Below are 20,408 nucleotides of genomic sequence, written 5' to 3'. Positions count from 1 at the left end.
GCTGTGAAGGTTCTAGGTGACATCACAAATCCCTATGGTTACATACACAACAAAGCTGGGTTGTTGTTGTTTACACTCTGCAAGGCCTGTGGAAGTGAGTGACATCATAGCACTGTAGTTCTGAGGGTTCTAGATGGATGCAACAATCTCCTGTTGCTTCTATGAAGGCCATAATAGACGACATCACCAAACAGCTCCATAGTCACATACACAGCAAAGGAGAGATGTTGTTTACACCTAGTGATGTCAGTGGTATTGAGTGACATCACAGCACAGTGCTAAGGCTCCTGGGCCTGGACACAGCAGCGGCTGCAATATCTCAACGGAGAATACGTTTATATATATGTGTGTGTGTGCGCGTATATATATATATATATATATATATATATATATATATATATATATTTCTCCGCCGAAATCACTTTTAAACCCATTTCCACCTTTTTTTCCCTTCTCTTCCTCTTACTTTTTTTTCACGTTTTTTTACGTTTTTCTCCTTTTCGCCTCTTTTCTGGGCGTATTATTCTTCTTTTTCTTCTTTTTTTTCGTCTAATGCATACCCCATCAGTGCAGCAATGCTTATTCAATACCGCCAGCAGATGGAGACACTGGGGGATAATTTTCTAAGGATTTATACTGATTTTTCCTGTCTGAATTTGTCGCACAGAAAGTTGCAGGCCAAATATGTGTGACATTTCTGCGACTTTAGCTTCTAGAGCATTTTTACAACATTATACATAGGTGCTGAATACATAAAAAGCGACTGTTCAGCGACAGACAAGTCGCATCGGCTGAAAGTAGGCCAGAATGTCAGTCCATGTTGGAGCAGGTTTAGATACAGTCTAAAGTATAGATCTCAAAGTCTGTGCACAGAATTTAGCAAGGGCCTCGCACCTTCTGATGCATCAGGTAGGTGCACAATAGCATAGCCTAACCCTCTGTACTTTGGTCTATATTGATGCGGGACATAGACAGCCAGCTGATGACCAATCCATTAGTGCAATGGATGGCTGGAAGCATTTGTCTTTGCCTTTGCAATACCACAGAAGCAATGCATGGTCAATGTACAGCAATGACACACCTGTGTGAACAGCCAGGAGACCCCCCCCATGTTATGTTACATAGTTACATAGTTAGTACGGTCGAAAAAAGACATATGTCCATCAAGTTCAACCAGGGAATTAAGGGGTAGGGGTGTGGCGCGATATTGGGGAAGGGATGAGATTTTATATTTCTTCATAAGCATTAATCTTATTTTGTCAATTAGGAACATTCAGCACCCACCCGCTATCAAGGCAGCTGCCTATCATGTCATGCCCTACCTGCACAGGTGTGCTGGCTACTCAAATGATCCAATTAAGGAGGCCATTTAGTCAGCAGCAGCAGAAGTCCTGTGCCTGGACGCTCCAACAGCGGCCAGACACAAGCAGAAGCAGAAGCAGCAGAAGCAGCAGCAGCACCACCTTTTGTTTTTTGGCTGCAGCAGCAGCAGCAAGGCCCACAGGGCTGGCTAGCTGGCTAGCCAGCAAGCAGGTAGCAATGAAAGTAGGAATCTTTCTTTTTAACCCTGTAAGGGGGTGGTGCACTGTACCCGAAGATACTGCCATATCGGGTCAATGCATAGGGCGACGGAAGCAAGCTTCGAAATCGGCCCCCGTTCTCAAAAATCCATTTAATATATGGTCCCCAGATAGGGGACGTATCAGATATTAAACTGATAAGAACAGATACTACACTTGATCTTAGCCAAAAGGCCGAGAAGCGATAACCGTGAAAGGGGCGGGCCCAACAAGGTCCCCTTCATGGGCACTATCACTGCTTGCTGTCAGGGAGGCTGCCAGACAATTTTCCATGCACACTCTGGGCTGGGGGGCAGTCAACCACCAGTACACACAGCAGAACCTAAACCCATACCATTATTGCTAAGCAGCAAGACAGGGGCCCATTGCACTCCCACGGGGCCTTTTTAAATGCAATCCATAACCCGGATTTGCCAGGAACCCTTCTTACTCCTCCTACTTGCATGTGACACTGGGCTTAGGATCTGCATAGGAAACACACACACAAGCACACACCTACCTTTGTTGCCTGCAGATGCCTCCTTGGCTGTCCCCAAACGGTATCAAACCAACACCCACGGGAAGCTGTAAGCATAGAGGACATGCCTGCACCCCATTGGACTTACCTGTGTGGGTTAAATCCGGGTTATTTGACAACCTATGGCGGTGATGGTTCTGCTCAGGCAGAGCAGTGCTGATGCTCCTCATAAAGCTGTCGCTGCTGTGAAGGTTCTAGGTGACATCACAAATCCCTATGGTTACATACACAACAAAGCTGGGTTGTTGTTGTTTACACTCTGCAAGGCCTGTGGAAGTGAGTGACATCATAGCACTGTAGTTCTGAGGGTTCTAGATGGATGCAACAATCTCCTGTTGCTTCTATGAAGGCCATAATAGACGACATCACCAAACAGCTCCATAGTCACATACACAGCAAAGGAGAGATGTTGTTTACACCTAGTGATGTCAGTGGTATTGAGTGACATCACAGCACAGTGCTAAGGCTCCTGGGCCTGGACACAGCAGCGGCTGCAATATCTCAACGGAGAATACGTTTATATATATGTGTGTGTGTGCGCGTATATATATATATATATATATATATATATATATATATATATATATATTTCTCCGCCGAAATCACTTTTAAACCCATTTCCACCTTTTTTTCCCTTCTCTTCCTCTTACTTTTTTTCACGTTTTTTTACGTTTTTCTCCTTTTCGCCTCTTTTCTGGGCGTATTATTCTTCTTTTTCTTCTTTTTTTTCGTCTAATGCATACCCCATCAGTGCAGCAATGCTTATTCAATACCGCCAGCAGATGGAGACACTGGGGGATAATTTTCTAAGGATTTATACTGATTTTTCCTGTCTGAATTTGTCGCACAGAAAGTTGCAGGCCAAATATGTGTGACATTTCTGCGACTTTAGCTTCTAGAGCATTTTTACAACATTATACATAGGTGCTGAATACATAAAAAGCGACTGTTCAGCGACAGACAAGTCGCATCGGCTGAAAGTAGGCCAGAATGTCAGTCCATGTTGGAGCAGGTTTAGATACAGTCTAAAGTATAGATCTCAAAGTCTGTGCACAGAATTTAGCAAGGGCCTCGCACCTTCTGATGCATCAGGTAGGTGCACAATAGCATAGCCTAACCCTCTGTACTTTGGTCTATATTGATGCGGGACATAGACAGCCAGCTGATGACCAATCCATTAGTGCAATGGATGGCTGGAAGCATTTGTCTTTGCCTTTGCAATACCACAGAAGCAATGCATGGTCAATGTACAGCAATGACACACCTGTGTGAACAGCCAGGAGACCCCCCCCATGTTATGTTACATAGTTACATAGTTAGTACGGTCGAAAAAAGACATATGTCCATCAAGTTCAACCAGGGAATTAAGGGGTAGGGGTGTGGCGCGATATTGGGGAAGGGATGAGATTTTATATTTCTTCATAAGCATTAATCTTATTTTGTCAATTAGGAACATTCAGCACCCACCCGCTATCAAGGCAGCTGCCTATCATGTCATGCCCTACCTGCACAGGTGTGCTGGCTACTCAAATGATCCAATTAAGGAGGCCATTTAGTCAGCAGCAGCAGAAGTCCTGTGCCTGGACGCTCCAACAGCGGCCAGACACAAGCAGAAGCAGAAGCAGCAGAAGCAGCAGCAGCACCACCTTTTGTTTTTTGGCTGCAGCAGCAGCAGCAAGGCCCACAGGGCTGGCTAGCTGGCTAGCCAGCAAGCAGGTAGCAATGAAAGTAGGAATCTTTCTTTTTAACCCTGTAAGGGGGTGGTGCACTGTACCCGAAGATACTGCCATATCGGGTCAATGCATAGGGCGACGGAAGCAAGCTTCGAAATCGGCCCCCGTTCTCAAAAATCCATTTAATATATGGTCCCCAGATAGGGGACGTATCAGATATTAAACTGATAAGAACAGATACTACACTTGATCTTAGCCAAAAGGCCGAGAAGCGATAACCGTGAAAGGGGCGGGCCCAACAAGGTCCCCTTCATGGGCACTATCACTGCTTGCTGTCAGGGAGGCTGCCAGACAATTTTCCATGCACACTCTGGGCTGGGGGGCAGTCAACCACCAGTACACACAGCAGAACCTAAACCCATACCATTATTGCTAAGCAGCAAGACAGGGGCCCATTGCACTCCCACGGGGCCTTTTTGAATGCAATCCATAACCCGGATTTGCCAGGAACCCTTCTTACTCCTCCTACTTGCATGTGACACTGGGCTTAGGATCTGCATAGGAAACACACACACAAGCACACACCTACCTTTGTTGCCTGCAGATGCCTCCTTGGCTGTCCCCAAACGGTATCAAACCAACACCCACGGGAAGCTGTAAGCATAGAGGACATGCCTGCACCCCATTGGACTTACCTGTGTGGGTTAAATCCGGGTTATTTGACAACCTATGGCGGTGATGGTTCTGCTCAGGCAGAGCAGTGCTGATGCTCCTCATAAAGCTGTCGCTGCTGTGAAGGTTCTAGGTGACATCACAAATCCCTATGGTTACATACACAACAAAGCTGGGTTGTTGTTGTTTACACTCTGCAAGGCCTGTGGAAGTGAGTGACATCATAGCACTGTAGTTCTGAGGGTTCTAGATGGATGCAACAATCTCCTGTTGCTTCTATGAAGGCCATAATAGACGACATCACCAAACAGCTCCATAGTCACATACACAGCAAAGGAGAGATGTTGTTTACACCTAGTGATGTCAGTGGTATTGAGTGACATCACAGCACAGTGCTAAGGCTCCTGGGCCTGGACACAGCAGCGGCTGCAATATCTCAACGGAGAATACGTTTATATATATGTGTGTGTGTGCGCGTATATATATATATATATATATATATATATATATATATATATATATATATTTCTCCGCCGAAATCACTTTTAAACCCATTTCCACCTTTTTTTCCCTTCTCTTCCTCTTACTTTTTTTTCACGTTTTTTTACGTTTTTCTCCTTTTCGCCTCTTTTCTGGGCGTATTATTCTTCTTTTTCTTCTTTTTTTTCGTCTAATGCATACCCCATCAGTGCAGCAATGCTTATTCAATACCGCCAGCAGATGGAGACACTGGGGGATAATTTTCTAAGGATTTATACTGATTTTTCCTGTCTGAATTTGTCACACAGAAAGTTGCAGGCCAAATATGTGTGACATTTCTGCGACTTTAGCTTCTAGAGCATTTTTACAACATTATACATAGGTGCTGAATACATAAAAAGCGACTGTTCAGCGACAGACAAGTCGCATCGGCTGAAAGTAGGCCAGAATGTCAGTCCATGTTGGAGCAGGTTTAGATACAGTCTAAAGTATAGATCTCAAAGTCTGTGCACAGAATTTAGCAAGGGCCTCGCACCTTCTGATGCATCAGGTAGGTGCACAATAGCATAGCCTAACCCTCTGTACTTTGGTCTATATTGATGCGGGACATAGACAGCCAGCTGATGACCAATCCATTAGTGCAATGGATGGCTGGAAGCATTTGTCTTTGCCTTTGCAATACCACAGAAGCAATGCATGGTCAATGTACAGCAATGACACACCTGTGTGAACAGCCAGGAGACCCCCCCCATGTTATGTTACATAGTTACATAGTTAGTACGGTCGAAAAAAGACATATGTCCATCAAGTTCAACCAGGGAATTAAGGGGTAGGGGTGTGGCGCGATATTGGGGAAGGGATGAGATTTTATATTTCTTCATAAGCATTAATCTTATTTTGTCAATTAGGAACATTCAGCACCCACCCGCTATCAAGGCAGCTGCCTATCATGTCATGCCCTACCTGCACAGGTGTACTGGCTACTCAAATGATCCAATTAAGGAGGCCATTTAGTCAGCAGCAGCAGAAGTCCTGTGCCTGGACGCTCCAACAGCGGCCAGACACAAGCAGAAGCAGAAGCAGCAGAAGCAGCAGCAGCACCACCTTTTGTTTTTTGGCTGCAGCAGCAGCAGCAAGGCCCACAGGGCTGGCTAGCTGGCTAGCCAGCAAGCAGGTAGCAATGAAAGTAGGAATCTTTCTTTTTAACCCTGTAAGGGGGTGGTGCACTGTACCCGAAGATACTGCCATATCGGGTCAATGCATAGGGCGACGGAAGCAAGCTTCGAAATCGGCCCCCGTTCTCAAAAATCCATTTAATATATGGTCCCCAGATAGGGGACGTATCAGATATTAAACTGATAAGAACAGATACTACACTTGATCTTAGCCAAAAGGCCGAGAAGCGATAACCGTGAAAGGGGCGGGCCCAACAAGGTCCCCTTCATGGGCACAATCACTGCTTGCTGTCAGGGAGGCTGCCAGACAATTTTCCATGCACACTCTGGGCTGGGGGGCAGTCAACCACCAGTACACACAGCAGAACCTAAACCCATACCATTATTGCTAAGCAGCAAGACAGGGGCCCATTGCACTCCCACGGGGCCTTTTTAAATGCAATCCATAACCCGGATTTGCCAGGAACCCTTCTTACTCCTCCTACTTGCATGTGACACTGGGCTTAGGATCTGCATAGGAAACACACACACAAGCACACACCTACCTTTGTTGCCTGCAGATGCCTCCTTGGCTGTCCCCAAACGGTATCAAACCAACACCCACGGGAAGCTGTAAGCATAGAGGACATGCCTGCACCCCATTGGACTTACCTGTGTGGGTTAAATCCGGGTTATTTGACAACCTATGGCGGTGATGGTTCTGCTCAGGCAGAGCAGTGCTGATGCTCCTCATAAAGCTGTCGCTGCTGTGAAGGTTCTAGGTGACATCACAAATCCCTATGGTTACATACACAACAAAGCTGGGTTGTTGTTGTTTACACTCTGCAAGGCCTGTGGAAGTGAGTGACATCATAGCACTGTAGTTCTGAGGGTTCTAGATGGATGCAACAATCTCCTGTTGCTTCTATGAAGGCCATAATAGACGACATCACCAAACAGCTCCATAGTCACATACACAGCAAAGGAGAGATGTTGTTTACACCTAGTGATGTCAGTGGTATTGAGTGACATCACAGCACAGTGCTAAGGCTCCTGGGCCTGGACACAGCAGCGGCTGCAATATCTCAACGGAGAATACGTTTATATATATGTGTGTGTGTGCGCGTATATATATATATATATATATATATATATATATATATATATATATTTCTCCGCCGAAATCACTTTTAAACCCATTTCCACCTTTTTTTCCCTTCTCTTCCTCTTACTTTTTTTTCACGTTTTTTTACGTTTTTCTCCTTTTCGCCTCTTTTCTGGGCGTATTATTCTTCTTTTTCTTCTTTTTTTTCGTCTAATGCATACCCCATCAGTGCAGCAATGCTTATTCAATACCGCCAGCAGATGGAGACACTGGGGGATAATTTTCTAAGGATTTATACTGATTTTTCCTGTCTGAATTTGTCGCACAGAAAGTTGCAGGCCAAATATGTGTGACATTTCTGCGACTTTAGCTTCTAGAGCATTTTTACAACATTATACATAGGTGCTGAATACATAAAAAGCGACTGTTCAGCGACAGACAAGTCGCATCGGCTGAAAGTAGGCCAGAATGTCAGTCCATGTTGGAGCAGGTTTAGATACAGTCTAAAGTATAGATCTCAAAGTCTGTGCACAGAATTTAGCAAGGGCCTCGCACCTTCTGATGCATCAGGTAGGTGCACAATAGCATAGCCTAACCCTCTGTACTTTGGTCTATATTGATGCGGGACATAGACAGCCAGCTGATGACCAATCCATTAGTGCAATGGATGGCTGGAAGCATTTGTCTTTGCCTTTGCAATACCACAGAAGCAATGCATGGTCAATGTACAGCAATGACACACCTGTGTGAACAGCCAGGAGACCCCCCCCATGTTATGTTACATAGTTACATAGTTAGTACGGTCGAAAAAAGACATATGTCCATCAAGTTCAACCAGGGAATTAAGGGGTAGGGGTGTGGCGCGATATTGGGGAAGGGATGAGATTTTATATTTCTTCATAAGCATTAATCTTATTTTGTCAATTAGGAACATTCAGCACCCACCCGCTATCAAGGCAGCTGCCTATCATGTCATGCCCTACCTGCACAGGTGTGCTGGCTACTCAAATGATCCAATTAAGGAGGCCATTTAGTCAGCAGCAGCAGAAGTCCTGTGCCTGGACGCTCCAACAGCGGCCAGACACAAGCAGAAGCAGAAGCAGCAGAAGCAGCAGCAGCACCACCTTTTGTTTTTTGGCTGCAGCAGCAGCAGCAAGGCCCACAGGGCTGGCTAGCTGGCTAGCCAGCAAGCAGGTAGCAATGAAAGTAGGAATCTTTCTTTTTAACCCTGTAAGGGGGTGGTGCACTGTACCCGAAGATACTGCCATATCGGGTCAATGCATAGGGCGACGGAAGCAAGCTTCGAAATCGGCCCCCGTTCTCAAAAATCCATTTAATATATGGTCCCCAGATAGGGGACGTATCAGATATTAAACTGATAAGAACAGATACTACACTTGATCTTAGCCAAAAGGCCGAGAAGCGATAACCGTGAAAGGGGCGGGCCCAACAAGGTCCCCTTCATGGGCACTATCACTGCTTGCTGTCAGGGAGGCTGCCAGACAATTTTCCATGCACACTCTGGGCTGGGGGGCAGTCAACCACCAGTACACACAGCAGAACCTAAACCCATACCATTATTGCTAAGCAGCAAGACAGGGGCCCATTGCACTCCCACGGGGCCTTTTTAAATGCAATCCATAACCCGGATTTGCCAGGAACCCTTCTTACTCCTCCTACTTGCATGTGACACTGGGCTTAGGATCTGCATAGGAAACACACACACAAGCACACACCTACCTTTGTTGCCTGCAGATGCCTCCTTGGCTGTCCCCAAACGGTATCAAACCAACACCCACGGGAAGCTGTAAGCATAGAGGACATGCCTGCACCCCATTGGACTTACCTGTGTGGGTTAAATCCGGGTTATTTGACAACCTATGGCGGTGATGGTTCTGCTCAGGCAGAGCAGTGCTGATGCTCCTCATAAAGCTGTCGCTGCTGTGAAGGTTCTAGGTGACATCACAAATCCCTATGGTTACATACACAACAAAGCTGGGTTGTTGTTGTTTACACTCTGCAAGGCCTGTGGAAGTGAGTGACATCATAGCACTGTAGTTCTGAGGGTTCTAGATGGATGCAACAATCTCCTGTTGCTTCTATGAAGGCCATAATAGACGACATCACCAAACAGCTCCATAGTCACATACACAGCAAAGGAGAGATGTTGTTTACACCTAGTGATGTCAGTGGTATTGAGTGACATCACAGCACAGTGCTAAGGCTCCTGGGCCTGGACACAGCAGCGGCTGCAATATCTCAACGGAGAATACGTTTATATATATGTGTGTGTGTGCGCGTATATATATATATATATATATATATATATATATATATATATATATATTCTCCGCCGAAATCACTTTTAAACCCATTTCCACCTTTTTTTCCCTTCTCTTCCTCTTACTTTTTTTCACGTTTTTTTACGTTTTTCTCCTTTTCGCCTCTTTTCTGGGCGTATTATTCTTCTTTTTCTTCTTTTTTTTCGTCTAATGCATACCCCATCAGTGCAGCAATGCTTATTCAATACCGCCAGCAGATGGAGACACTGGGGGATAATTTTCTAAGGATTTATACTGATTTTTCCTGTCTGAATTTGTCGCACAGAAAGTTGCAGGCCAAATATGTGTGACATTTCTGCGACTTTAGCTTCTAGAGCATTTTTACAACATTATACATAGGTGCTGAATACATAAAAAGCGACTGTTCAGCGACAGACAAGTCGCATCGGCTGAAAGTAGGCCAGAATGTCAGTCCATGTTGGAGCAGGTTTAGATACAGTCTAAAGTATAGATCTCAAAGTCTGTGCACAGAATTTAGCAAGGGCCTCGCACCTTCTGATGCATCAGGTAGGTGCACAATAGCATAGCCTAACCCTCTGTACTTTGGTCTATATTGATGCGGGACATAGACAGCCAGCTGATGACCAATCCATTAGTGCAATGGATGGCTGGAAGCATTTGTCTTTGCCTTTGCAATACCACAGAAGCAATGCATGGTCAATGTACAGCAATGACACACCTGTGTGAACAGCCAGGAGACCCCCCCCATGTTATGTTACATAGTTACATAGTTAGTACGGTCGAAAAAAGACATATGTCCATCAAGTTCAACCAGGGAATTAAGGGGTAGGGGTGTGGCGCGATATTGGGGAAGGGATGAGATTTTATATTTCTTCATAAGCATTAATCTTATTTTGTCAATTAGGAACATTCAGCACCCACCCGCTATCAAGGCAGCTGCCTATCATGTCATGCCCTACCTGCACAGGTGTGCTGGCTACTCAAATGATCCAATTAAGGAGGCCATTTAGTCAGCAGCAGCAGAAGTCCTGTGCCTGGACGCTCCAACAGCGGCCAGACACAAGCAGAAGCAGAAGCAGCAGAAGCAGCAGCAGCACCACCTTTTGTTTTTTGGCTGCAGCAGCAGCAGCAAGGCCCACAGGGCTGGCTAGCTGGCTAGCCAGCAAGCAGGTAGCAATGAAAGTAGGAATCTTTCTTTTTAACCCTGTAAGGGGGTGGTGCACTGTACCCGAAGATACTGCCATATCGGGTCAATGCATAGGGCGACGGAAGCAAGCTTCGAAATCGGCCCCCGTTCTCAAAAATCCATTTAATATATGGTCCCCAGATAGGGGACGTATCAGATATTAAACTGATAAGAACAGATACTACACTTGATCTTAGCCAAAAGGCCGAGAAGCGATAACCGTGAAAGGGGCGGGCCCAACAAGGTCCCCTTCATGGGCACTATCACTGCTTGCTGTCAGGGAGGCTGCCAGACAATTTTCCATGCACACTCTGGGCTGGGGGGCAGTCAACCACCAGTACACACAGCAGAACCTAAACCCATACCATTATTGCTAAGCAGCAAGACAGGGGCCCATTGCACTCCCACGGGGCCTTTTTAAATGCAATCCATAACCCGGATTTGCCAGGAACCCTTCTTACTCCTCCTACTTGCATGTGACACTGGGCTTAGGATCTGCATAGGAAACACACACACAAGCACACACCTACCTTTGTTGCCTGCAGATGCCTCCTTGGCTGTCCCCAAACGGTATCAAACCAACACCCACGGGAAGCTGTAAGCATAGAGGACATGCCTGCACCCCATTGGACTTACCTGTGTGGGTTAAATCCGGGTTATTTGACAACCTATGGCGGTGATGGTTCTGCTCAGGCAGAGCAGTGCTGATGCTCCTCATAAAGCTGTCGCTGCTGTGAAGGTTCTAGGTGACATCACAAATCCCTATGGTTACATACACAACAAAGCTGGGTTGTTGTTGTTTACACTCTGCAAGGCCTGTGGAAGTGAGTGACATCATAGCACTGTAGTTCTGAGGGTTCTAGATGGATGCAACAATCTCCTGTTGCTTCTATGAAGGCCATAATAGACGACATCACCAAACAGCTCCATAGTCACATACACAGCAAAGGAGAGATGTTGTTTACACCTAGTGATGTCAGTGGTATTGAGTGACATCACAGCACAGTGCTAAGGCTCCTGGGCCTGGACACAGCAGCGGCTGCAATATCTCAACGGAGAATACGTTTATATATATGTGTGTGTGTGCGCGTATATATATATATATATATATATATATATATATATATATATATTTCTCCGCCGAAATCACTTTTAAACCCATTTCCACCTTTTTTTCCCTTCTCTTCCTCTTACTTTTTTTTCACGTTTTTTTACGTTTTTCTCCTTTTCGCCTCTTTTCTGGGCGTATTATTCTTCTTTTTCTTCTTTTTTTTCGTCTAATGCATACCCCATCAGTGCAGCAATGCTTATTCAATACCGCCAGCAGATGGAGACACTGGGGGATAATTTTCTAAGGATTTATACTGATTTTTCCTGTCTGAATTTGTCGCACAGAAAGTTGCAGGCCAAATATGTGTGACATTTCTGCGACTTTAGCTTCTAGAGCATTTTTACAACATTATACATAGGTGCTGAATACATAAAAAGCGACTGTTCAGCGACAGACAAGTCGCATCGGCTGAAAGTAGGCCAGAATGTCAGTCCATGTTGGAGCAGGTTTAGATACAGTCTAAAGTATAGATCTCAAAGTCTGTGCACAGAATTTAGCAAGGGCCTCGCACCTTCTGATGCATCAGGTAGGTGCACAATAGCATAGCCTAACCCTCTGTACTTTGGTCTATATTGATGCGGGACATAGACAGCCAGCTGATGACCAATCCATTAGTGCAATGGATGGCTGGAAGCATTTGTCTTTGCCTTTGCAATACCACAGAAGCAATGCATGGTCAATGTACAGCAATGACACACCTGTGTGAACAGCCAGGAGACCCCCCCCATGTTATGTTACATAGTTACATAGTTAGTACGGTCGAAAAAAGACATATGTCCATCAAGTTCAACCAGGGAATTAAGGGGTAGGGGTGTGGCGCGATATTGGGGAAGGGATGAGATTTTATATTTCTTCATAAGCATTAATCTTATTTTGTCAATTAGGAACATTCAGCACCCACCCGCTATCAAGGCAGCTGCCTATCATGTCATGCCCTACCTGCACAGGTGTGCTGGCTACTCAAATGATCCAATTAAGGAGGCCATTTAGTCAGCAGCAGCAGAAGTCCTGTGCCTGGACGCTCCAACAGCGGCCAGACACAAGCAGAAGCAGAAGCAGCAGAAGCAGCAGCAGCACCACCTTTTGTTTTTTGGCTGCAGCAGCAGCAGCAAGGCCCACAGGGCTGGCTAGCTGGCTAGCCAGCAAGCAGGTAGCAATGAAAGTAGGAATCTTTCTTTTTAACCCTGTAAGGGGGTGGTGCACTGTACCCGAAGATACTGCCATATCGGGTCAATGCATAGGGCGACGGAAGCAAGCTTCGAAATCGGCCCCCGTTCTCAAAAATCCATTTAATATATGGTCCCCAGATAGGGGACGTATCAGATATTAAACTGATAAGAACAGATACTACACTTGATCTTAGCCAAAAGGCCGAGAAGCGATAACCGTGAAAGGGGCGGGCCCAACAAGGTCCCCTTCATGGGCACTATCACTGCTTGCTGTCAGGGAGGCTGCCAGACAATTTTCCATGCACACTCTGGGCTGGGGGGCAGTCAACCACCAGTACACACAGCAGAACCTAAACCCATACCATTATTGCTAAGCAGCAAGACAGGGGCCCATTGCACTCCCACGGGGCCTTTTTAAATGCAATCCATAACCCGGATTTGCCAGGAACCCTTCTTACTCCTCCTACTTGCATGTGACACTGGGCTTAGGATCTGCATAGGAAACACACACACAAGCACACACCTACCTTTGTTGCCTGCAGATGCCTCCTTGGCTGTCCCCAAACGGTATCAAACCAACACCCACGGGAAGCTGTAAGCATAGAGGACATGCCTGCACCCCATTGGACTTACCTGTGTGGGTTAAATCCGGGTTATTTGACAACCTATGGCGGTGATGGTTCTGCTCAGGCAGAGCAGTGCTGATGCTCCTCATAAAGCTGTCGCTGCTGTGAAGGTTCTAGGTGACATCACAAATCCCTATGGTTACATACACAACAAAGCTGGGTTGTTGTTGTTTACACTCTGCAAGGCCTGTGGAAGTGAGTGACATCATAGCACTGTAGTTCTGAGGGTTCTAGATGGATGCAACAATCTCCTGTTGCTTCTATGAAGGCCATAATAGACGACATCACCAAACAGCTCCATAGTCACATACACAGCAAAGGAGAGATGTTGTTTACACCTAGTGATGTCAGTGGTATTGAGTGACATCACAGCACAGTGCTAAGGCTCCTGGGCCTGGACACAGCAGCGGCTGCAATATCTCAACGGAGAATACGTTTATATATATGTGTGTGTGTGCGCGTATATATATATATATATATATATATATATATATATATATATATATATCTCCGCCGAAATCACTTTTAAACCCATTTCCACCTTTTTTTCCCTTCTCTTCCTCTTACTTTTTTTTCACGTTTTTTTACGTTTTTCTCCTTTTCGCCTCTTTTCTGGGCGTATTATTCTTCTTTTTCTTCTTTTTTTTCGTCTAATGCATACCCCATCAGTGCAGCAATGCTTATTCAATACCGCCAGCAGATGGAGACACTGGGGGATAATTTTCTAAGGATTTATACTGATTTTTCCTGTCTGAATTTGTCGCACAGAAAGTTGCAGGCCAAATATGTGTGACATTTCTGCGACTTTAGCTTCTAGAGCATTTTTACAACATTATACATAGGTGCTGAATACATAAAAAGCGACTGTTCAGCGACAGACAAGTCGCATCGGCTGAAAGTAGGCCAGAATGTCAGTCCATGTTGGAGCAGGTTTAGATACAGTCTAAAGTATAGATCTCAAAGTCTGTGCACAGAATTTAGCAAGGGCCTCGCACCTTCTGATGCATCAGGTAGGTGCACAATAGCATAGCCTAACCCTCTGTACTTTGGTCTATATTGATGCGGGACATAGACAGCCAGCTGATGACCAATCCATTAGTGCAATGGATGGCTGGAAGCATTTGTCTTTGCCTTTGCAATACCACAGAAGCAATGCATGGTCAATGTACAGCAATGACACACCTGTGTGAACAGCCAGGAGACCCCCCCCATGTTATGTTACATAGTTACATAGTTAGTACGGTCGAAAAAAGACATATGTCCATCAAGTTCAACCAGGGAATTAAGGGGTAGGGGTGTGGCGCGATATTGGGGAAGGGATGAGATTTTATATTTCTTCATAAGCATTAATCTTATTTTGTCAATTAGGAACATTCAGCACCCACCCGCTATCAAGGCAGCTGCCTATCATGTCATGCCCTACCTGCACAGGTGTGCTGGCTACTCAAATGATCCAATTAAGGAGGCCATTTAGTCAGCAGCAGCAGAAGTCCTGTGCCTGGACGCTCCAACAGCGGCCAGACACAAGCAGAAGCAGAAGCAGCAGAAGCAGCAGCAGCACCACCTTTTGTTTTTTGGCTGCAGCAGCAGCAGCAAGGCCCACAGGGCTGGCTAGCTGGCTAGCCAGCAAGCAGGTAGCAATGAAAGTAGGAATCTTTCTTTTTAACCCTGTAAGGGGGTGGTGCACTGTACCCGAAGATACTGCCATATCGGGTCAATGCATAGGGCGACGGAAGCAAGCTTCGAAATCGGCCCCCGTTCTCAAAAATCCATTTAATATATGGTCCCCAGATAGGGGACGTATCAGATATTAAACTGATAAGAACAGATACTACACTTGATCTTAGCCAAAAGGCCGAGAAGCGATAACCGTGAAAGGGGCGGGCCCAACAAGGTCCCCTTCATGGGCACTATCACTGCTTGCTGTCAGGGAGGCTGCCAGACAATTTTCCATGCACACTCTGGGCTGGGGGGCAGTCAACCACCAGTACACACAGCAGAACCTAAACCCATACCATTATTGCTAAGCAGCAAGACAGGGGCCCATTGCACTCCCACGGGGCCTTTTTAAATGCAATCCATAACCCGGATTTGCCAGGAACCCTTCTTACTCCTCCTACTTGCATGTGACACTGGGCTTAGGATCTGCATAGGAAACACACACACAAGCACACACCTACCTTTGTTGCCTGCAGATGCCTCCTTGGCTGTCCCCAAACGGTATCAAACCAACACCCACGGGAAGCTGTAAGCATAGAGGACATGCCTGCACCCCATTGGACTTACCTGTGTGGGTTAAATCCGGGTTATTTGACAACCTATGGCGGTGATGGTTCTGCTCAGGCAGAGCAGTGCTGATGCTCCTCATAAAGCTGTCGCTGCTGTGAAGGTTCTAGGTGACATCACAAATCCCTATGGTTACATACACAACAAAGCTGGGTTGTTGTTGTTTACACTCTGCAAGGCCTGTGGAAGTGAGTGACATCATAGCACTGTAGTTCTGAGGGTTCTAGATGGATGCAACAATCTCCTGTTGCTTCTATGAAGGCCATAATAGACGACATCACCAAACAGCTCCATAGTCACATACACAGCAAAGGAGAGATGTTGTTTACACCTAGTGATGTCAGTGGTATTGAGTGACATCACAGCACAGTGCTAAGGCTCCTGGGCCTGGACACAGCAGCGGCTGCAATATCTCAACGGAGAATACGTTTATATATATGTGTGTGTGTGCGCGTATATATATATATATATATATATATATATATATATATATATATATATATATATTCTCCGCCGAAATCACTTTTAAACCCATTTCCACCTTTTTTTCCCTTCTCTTCCTCTTACTTTTTTTTCACGTTTTTTTACGTTTTTCTCCTTTTCGCCTCTTTTCTGGGCGTATTATTCTTCTTTTTCTTCTTTTTTTTCGTCTAATGCATACCCCATCAGTGCAGCAATGCTTATTCAATACCGCCAGCAGATGGAGACACTGGGGGATAATTTTCTAAGGATTTATACTGATTTTTCCTGTCTGAATTTGTCGCACAGAAAGTTGCAGGCCAAATATGTGTGACATTTCTGCGACTTTAGCTTCTAGAGCATTTTTACAACATTATACATAGGTGCTGAATACATAAAAAGCGACTGTTCAGCGACAGACAAGTCGCATCGGCTGAAAGTAGGCCAGAATGTCAGTCCATGTTGGAGCAGGTTTAGATACAGTCTAAAGTATAGATCTCAAAGTCTGTGCACAGAATTTAGCAAGGGCCTCGCACCTTCTGATGCATCAGGTAGGTGCACAATAGCATAGCCTAACCCTCTGTACTTTGGTCTATATTGATGCGGGACATAGACAGCCAGCTGATGACCAATCCATTAGTGCAATGGATGGCTGGAAGCATTTGTCTTTGCCTTTGCAATACCACAGAAGCAATGCATGGTCAATGTACAGCAATGACACACCTGTGTGAACAGCCAGGAGACCCCCCCCATGTTATGTTACATAGTTACATAGTTAGTACGGTCGAAAAAAGACATATGTCCATCAAGTTCAACCAGGGAATTAAGGGGTAGGGGTGTGGCGCGATATTGGGGAAGGGATGAGATTTTATATTTCTTCATAAGCATTAATCTTATTTTGTCAATTAGGAACATTCAGCACCCACCCGCTATCAAGGCAGCTGCCTATCATGTCATGCCCTACCTGCACAGGTGTGCTGGCTACTCAAATGATCCAATTAAGGAGGCCATTTAGTCAGCAGCAGCAGAAGTCCTGTGCCTGGACGCTCCAACAGCGGCCAGACACAAGCAGAAGCAGAAGCAGCAGAAGCAGCAGCAGCACCACCTTTTGTTTTTTGGCTGCAGCAGCAGCAGCAAGGCCCACAGGGCTGGCTAGCTGGCTAGCCAGCAAGCAGGTAGCAATGAAAGTAGGAATCTTTCTTTTTAACCCTGTAAGGGGGTGGTGCACTGTACCCGAAGATACTGCCATATCGGGTCAATGCATAGGGCGACGGAAGCAAGCTTCGAAATCGGCCCCCGTTCTCAAAAATCCATTTAATATATGGTCCCCAGATAGGGGACGTATCAGATATTAAACTGATAAGAACAGATACTACACTTGATCTTAGCCAAAAGGCCGAGAAGCGATAACCGTGAAAGGGGCGGGCCCAACAAGGTCCCCTTCATGGGCACTATCACTGCTTGCTGTCAGGGAGGCTGCCAGACAATTTTCCATGCACACTCTGGGCTGGGGGGCAGTCAACCACCAGTACACACAGCAGAACCTAAACCCATACCATTATTGCTAAGCAGCAAGACAGGGGCCCATTGCACTCCCACGGGGCCTTTTTAAATGCAATCCATAACCCGGATTTGCCAGGAACCCTTCTTACTCCTCCTACTTGCATGTGACACTGGGCTTAGGATCTGCATAGGAAACACACACACAAGCACACACCTACCTTTGTTGCCTGCAGATGCCTCCTTGGCTGTCCCCAAACGGTATCAAACCAACACCCACGGGAAGCTGTAAGCATAGAGGACATGCCTGCACCCCATTGGACTTACCTGTGTGGGTTAAATCCGGGTTATTTGACAACCTATGGCGGTGATGGTTCTGCTCAGGCAGAGCAGTGCTGATGCTCCTCATAAAGCTGTCGCTGCTGTGAAGGTTCTAGGTGACATCACAAATCCCTATGGTTACATACACAACAAAGCTGGGTTGTTGTTGTTTACACTCTGCAAGGCCTGTGGAAGTGAGTGACATCATAGCACTGTAGTTCTGAGGGTTCTAGATGGATGCAACAATCTCCTGTTGCTTCTATGAAGGCCATAATAGACGACATCACCAAACAGCTCCATAGTCACATACACAGCAAAGGAGAGATGTTGTTTACACCTAGTGATGTCAGTGGTATTGAGTGACATCACAGCACAGTGCTAAGGCTCCTGGGCCTGGACACAGCAGCGGCTGCAATATCTCAACGGAGAATACGTTTATATATATGTGTGTGTGTGCGCGTATATATATATATATATATATATATATATATATATATATTTCTCCGCCGAAATCACTTTTAAACCCATTTCCACCTTTTTTTCCCTTCTCTTCCTCTTACTTTTTTTTCACGTTTTTTTACGTTTTTCTCCTTTTCGCCTCTTTTCTGGGCGTATTATTCTTCTTTTTCTTCTTTTTTTTCGTCTAATGCATACCCCATCAGTGCAGCAATGCTTATTCAATACCGCCAGCAGATGGAGACACTGGGGGATAATTTTCTAAGGATTTATACTGATTTTTCCTGTCTGAATTTGTCGCACAGAAAGTTGCAGGCCAAATATGTGTGACATTTCTGCGACTTTAGCTTCTAGAGCATTTTTACAACATTATACATAGGTGCTGAATACATAAAAAGCGACTGTTCAGCGACAGACAAGTCGCATCGGCTGAAAGTAGGCCAGAATGTCAGTCCATGTTGGAGCAGGTTTAGATACAGTCTAAAGTATAGATCTCAAAGTCTGTGCACAGAATTTAGCAAGGGCCTCGCACCTTCTGATGCATCAGGTAGGTGCACAATAGCATAGCCTAACCCTCTGTACTTTGGTCTATATTGATGCGGGACATAGACAGCCAGCTGATGACCAATCCATTAGTGCAATGGATGGCTGGAAGCATTTGTCTTTGCCTTTGCAATACCACAGAAGCAATGCATGGTCAATGTACAGCAATGACACACCTGTGTGAACAGCCAGGAGACCCCCCCATGTTATGTTACATAGTTACATAGTTAGTACGGTCGAAAAAAGACATATGTCCATCAAGTTCAACCAGGGAATTAAGGGGTAGGGGTGTGGCGCGATATTGGGGAAGGGATGAGATTTTATATTTCTTCATAAGCATTAATCTTATTTTGTCAATTAGGAACATTCAGCACCCACCCGCTATCAAGGCAGCTGCCTATCATGTCATGCCCTACCTGCACAGGTGTGCTGGCTACTCAAATGATCCAATTAAGGAGGCCATTTAGTCAGCAGCAGCAGAAGTCCTGTGCCTGGACGCTCCAACAGCGGCCAGACACAAGCAGAAGCAGAAGCAGCAGAAGCAGCAGCAGCACCACCTTTTGTTTTTTGGCTGCAGCAGCAGCAGCAAGGCCCACAGGGCTGGCTAGCTGGCTAGCCAGCAAGCAGGTAGCAATGAAAGTAGGAATCTTTCTTTTTAACCCTGTAAGGGGGTGGTGCACTGTACCCGAAGATACTGCCATATCGGGTCAACGCATAGGGCGACGGAAGCAAGCTTCGAAATCGGCCCCCGTTCTCAAAAATCCATTTAATATATGGTCCCCAGATAGGGGACGTATCAGATATTAAACTGATAAGAACAGATACTACACTTGATCTTAGCCAAAAGGCCGAGAAGCGATAACCGTGAAAGGGGCGGGCCCAACAAGGTCCCCTTCATGGGCACTATCACTGCTTGCTGTCAGGGAGGCTGCCAGACAATTTTCCATGCACACTCTGGGCTGGGGGGCAGTCAACCACCAGTACACACAGCAGAACCTAAACCCATACCATTATTGCTAAGCAGCAAGACAGGGGCCCATTGCACTCCCACGGGGCCTTTTTAAATGCAATCCATAACCCGGATTTGCCAGGAACCCTTCTTACTCCTCCTACTTGCATGTGACACTGGGCTTAGGATCTGCATAGGAAACACACACACAAGCACACACCTTCCTTTGTTGCCTGCAGATGCCTCCTTGGCTGTCCCCAAACGGTATCAAACCAACACCCACGGGAAGCTGTAAGCATAGAGGACATGCCTGCACCC

At 45.9% G+C, this 20,408-nt stretch overlaps 9 non-coding genes across 9 annotated transcripts; all 9 read right to left on the bottom strand.

Annotated features, from left to right (window-relative positions):
* Window positions 1-1,575: 1,575 nt before the first annotated feature.
* On the bottom strand, window positions 1,576-1,766 carry LOC130326532 (U2 spliceosomal RNA). Its single transcript, XR_008871123.1, has one exon. It is a non-coding gene; the product is annotated as a U2 spliceosomal RNA (small nuclear RNA).
* A 2,089-nt stretch (window positions 1,767-3,855) lies between these two features.
* LOC130326520 (U2 spliceosomal RNA) lies at window positions 3,856-4,046 on the bottom strand. The gene has a single exon (XR_008871112.1). It is a non-coding gene; the product is annotated as a U2 spliceosomal RNA (small nuclear RNA).
* Window positions 4,047-6,138: 2,092 nt separating this feature from the next.
* Window positions 6,139-6,329, bottom strand: LOC130326508 (U2 spliceosomal RNA). Its single transcript, XR_008871101.1, has one exon. It is a non-coding gene; the product is annotated as a U2 spliceosomal RNA (small nuclear RNA).
* A 2,088-nt stretch (window positions 6,330-8,417) lies between these two features.
* Window positions 8,418-8,608, bottom strand: LOC130326496 (U2 spliceosomal RNA). Its single transcript, XR_008871089.1, has one exon. It is a non-coding gene; the product is annotated as a U2 spliceosomal RNA (small nuclear RNA).
* Window positions 8,609-10,696: 2,088 nt separating this feature from the next.
* LOC130326484 (U2 spliceosomal RNA) lies at window positions 10,697-10,887 on the bottom strand. The gene has a single exon (XR_008871078.1). It is a non-coding gene; the product is annotated as a U2 spliceosomal RNA (small nuclear RNA).
* Window positions 10,888-12,973: 2,086 nt separating this feature from the next.
* LOC130326472 (U2 spliceosomal RNA) lies at window positions 12,974-13,164 on the bottom strand. Its single transcript, XR_008871067.1, has one exon. It is a non-coding gene; the product is annotated as a U2 spliceosomal RNA (small nuclear RNA).
* A 2,088-nt stretch (window positions 13,165-15,252) lies between these two features.
* LOC130326460 (U2 spliceosomal RNA) lies at window positions 15,253-15,443 on the bottom strand. The gene has a single exon (XR_008871056.1). It is a non-coding gene; the product is annotated as a U2 spliceosomal RNA (small nuclear RNA).
* Window positions 15,444-17,538: 2,095 nt separating this feature from the next.
* LOC130326608 (U2 spliceosomal RNA) lies at window positions 17,539-17,729 on the bottom strand. The gene has a single exon (XR_008871186.1). It is a non-coding gene; the product is annotated as a U2 spliceosomal RNA (small nuclear RNA).
* A 2,081-nt stretch (window positions 17,730-19,810) lies between these two features.
* Window positions 19,811-20,001, bottom strand: LOC130326549 (U2 spliceosomal RNA). Its single transcript, XR_008871138.1, has one exon. It is a non-coding gene; the product is annotated as a U2 spliceosomal RNA (small nuclear RNA).
* Between the last annotated feature and the right edge of the window lie 407 nt (window positions 20,002-20,408).

The sequence above is a fragment of the Hyla sarda genome, unplaced genomic scaffold (assembly GCF_029499605.1).
Source record: "Hyla sarda isolate aHylSar1 unplaced genomic scaffold, aHylSar1.hap1 scaffold_285, whole genome shotgun sequence".
Lineage (NCBI taxonomy): Eukaryota > Metazoa > Chordata > Amphibia > Anura > Hylidae > Hyla > Hyla sarda.
Note: the sequence above shows the minus strand (reverse complement) of the source record. Positions and strands in the feature narration are given on the sequence as shown.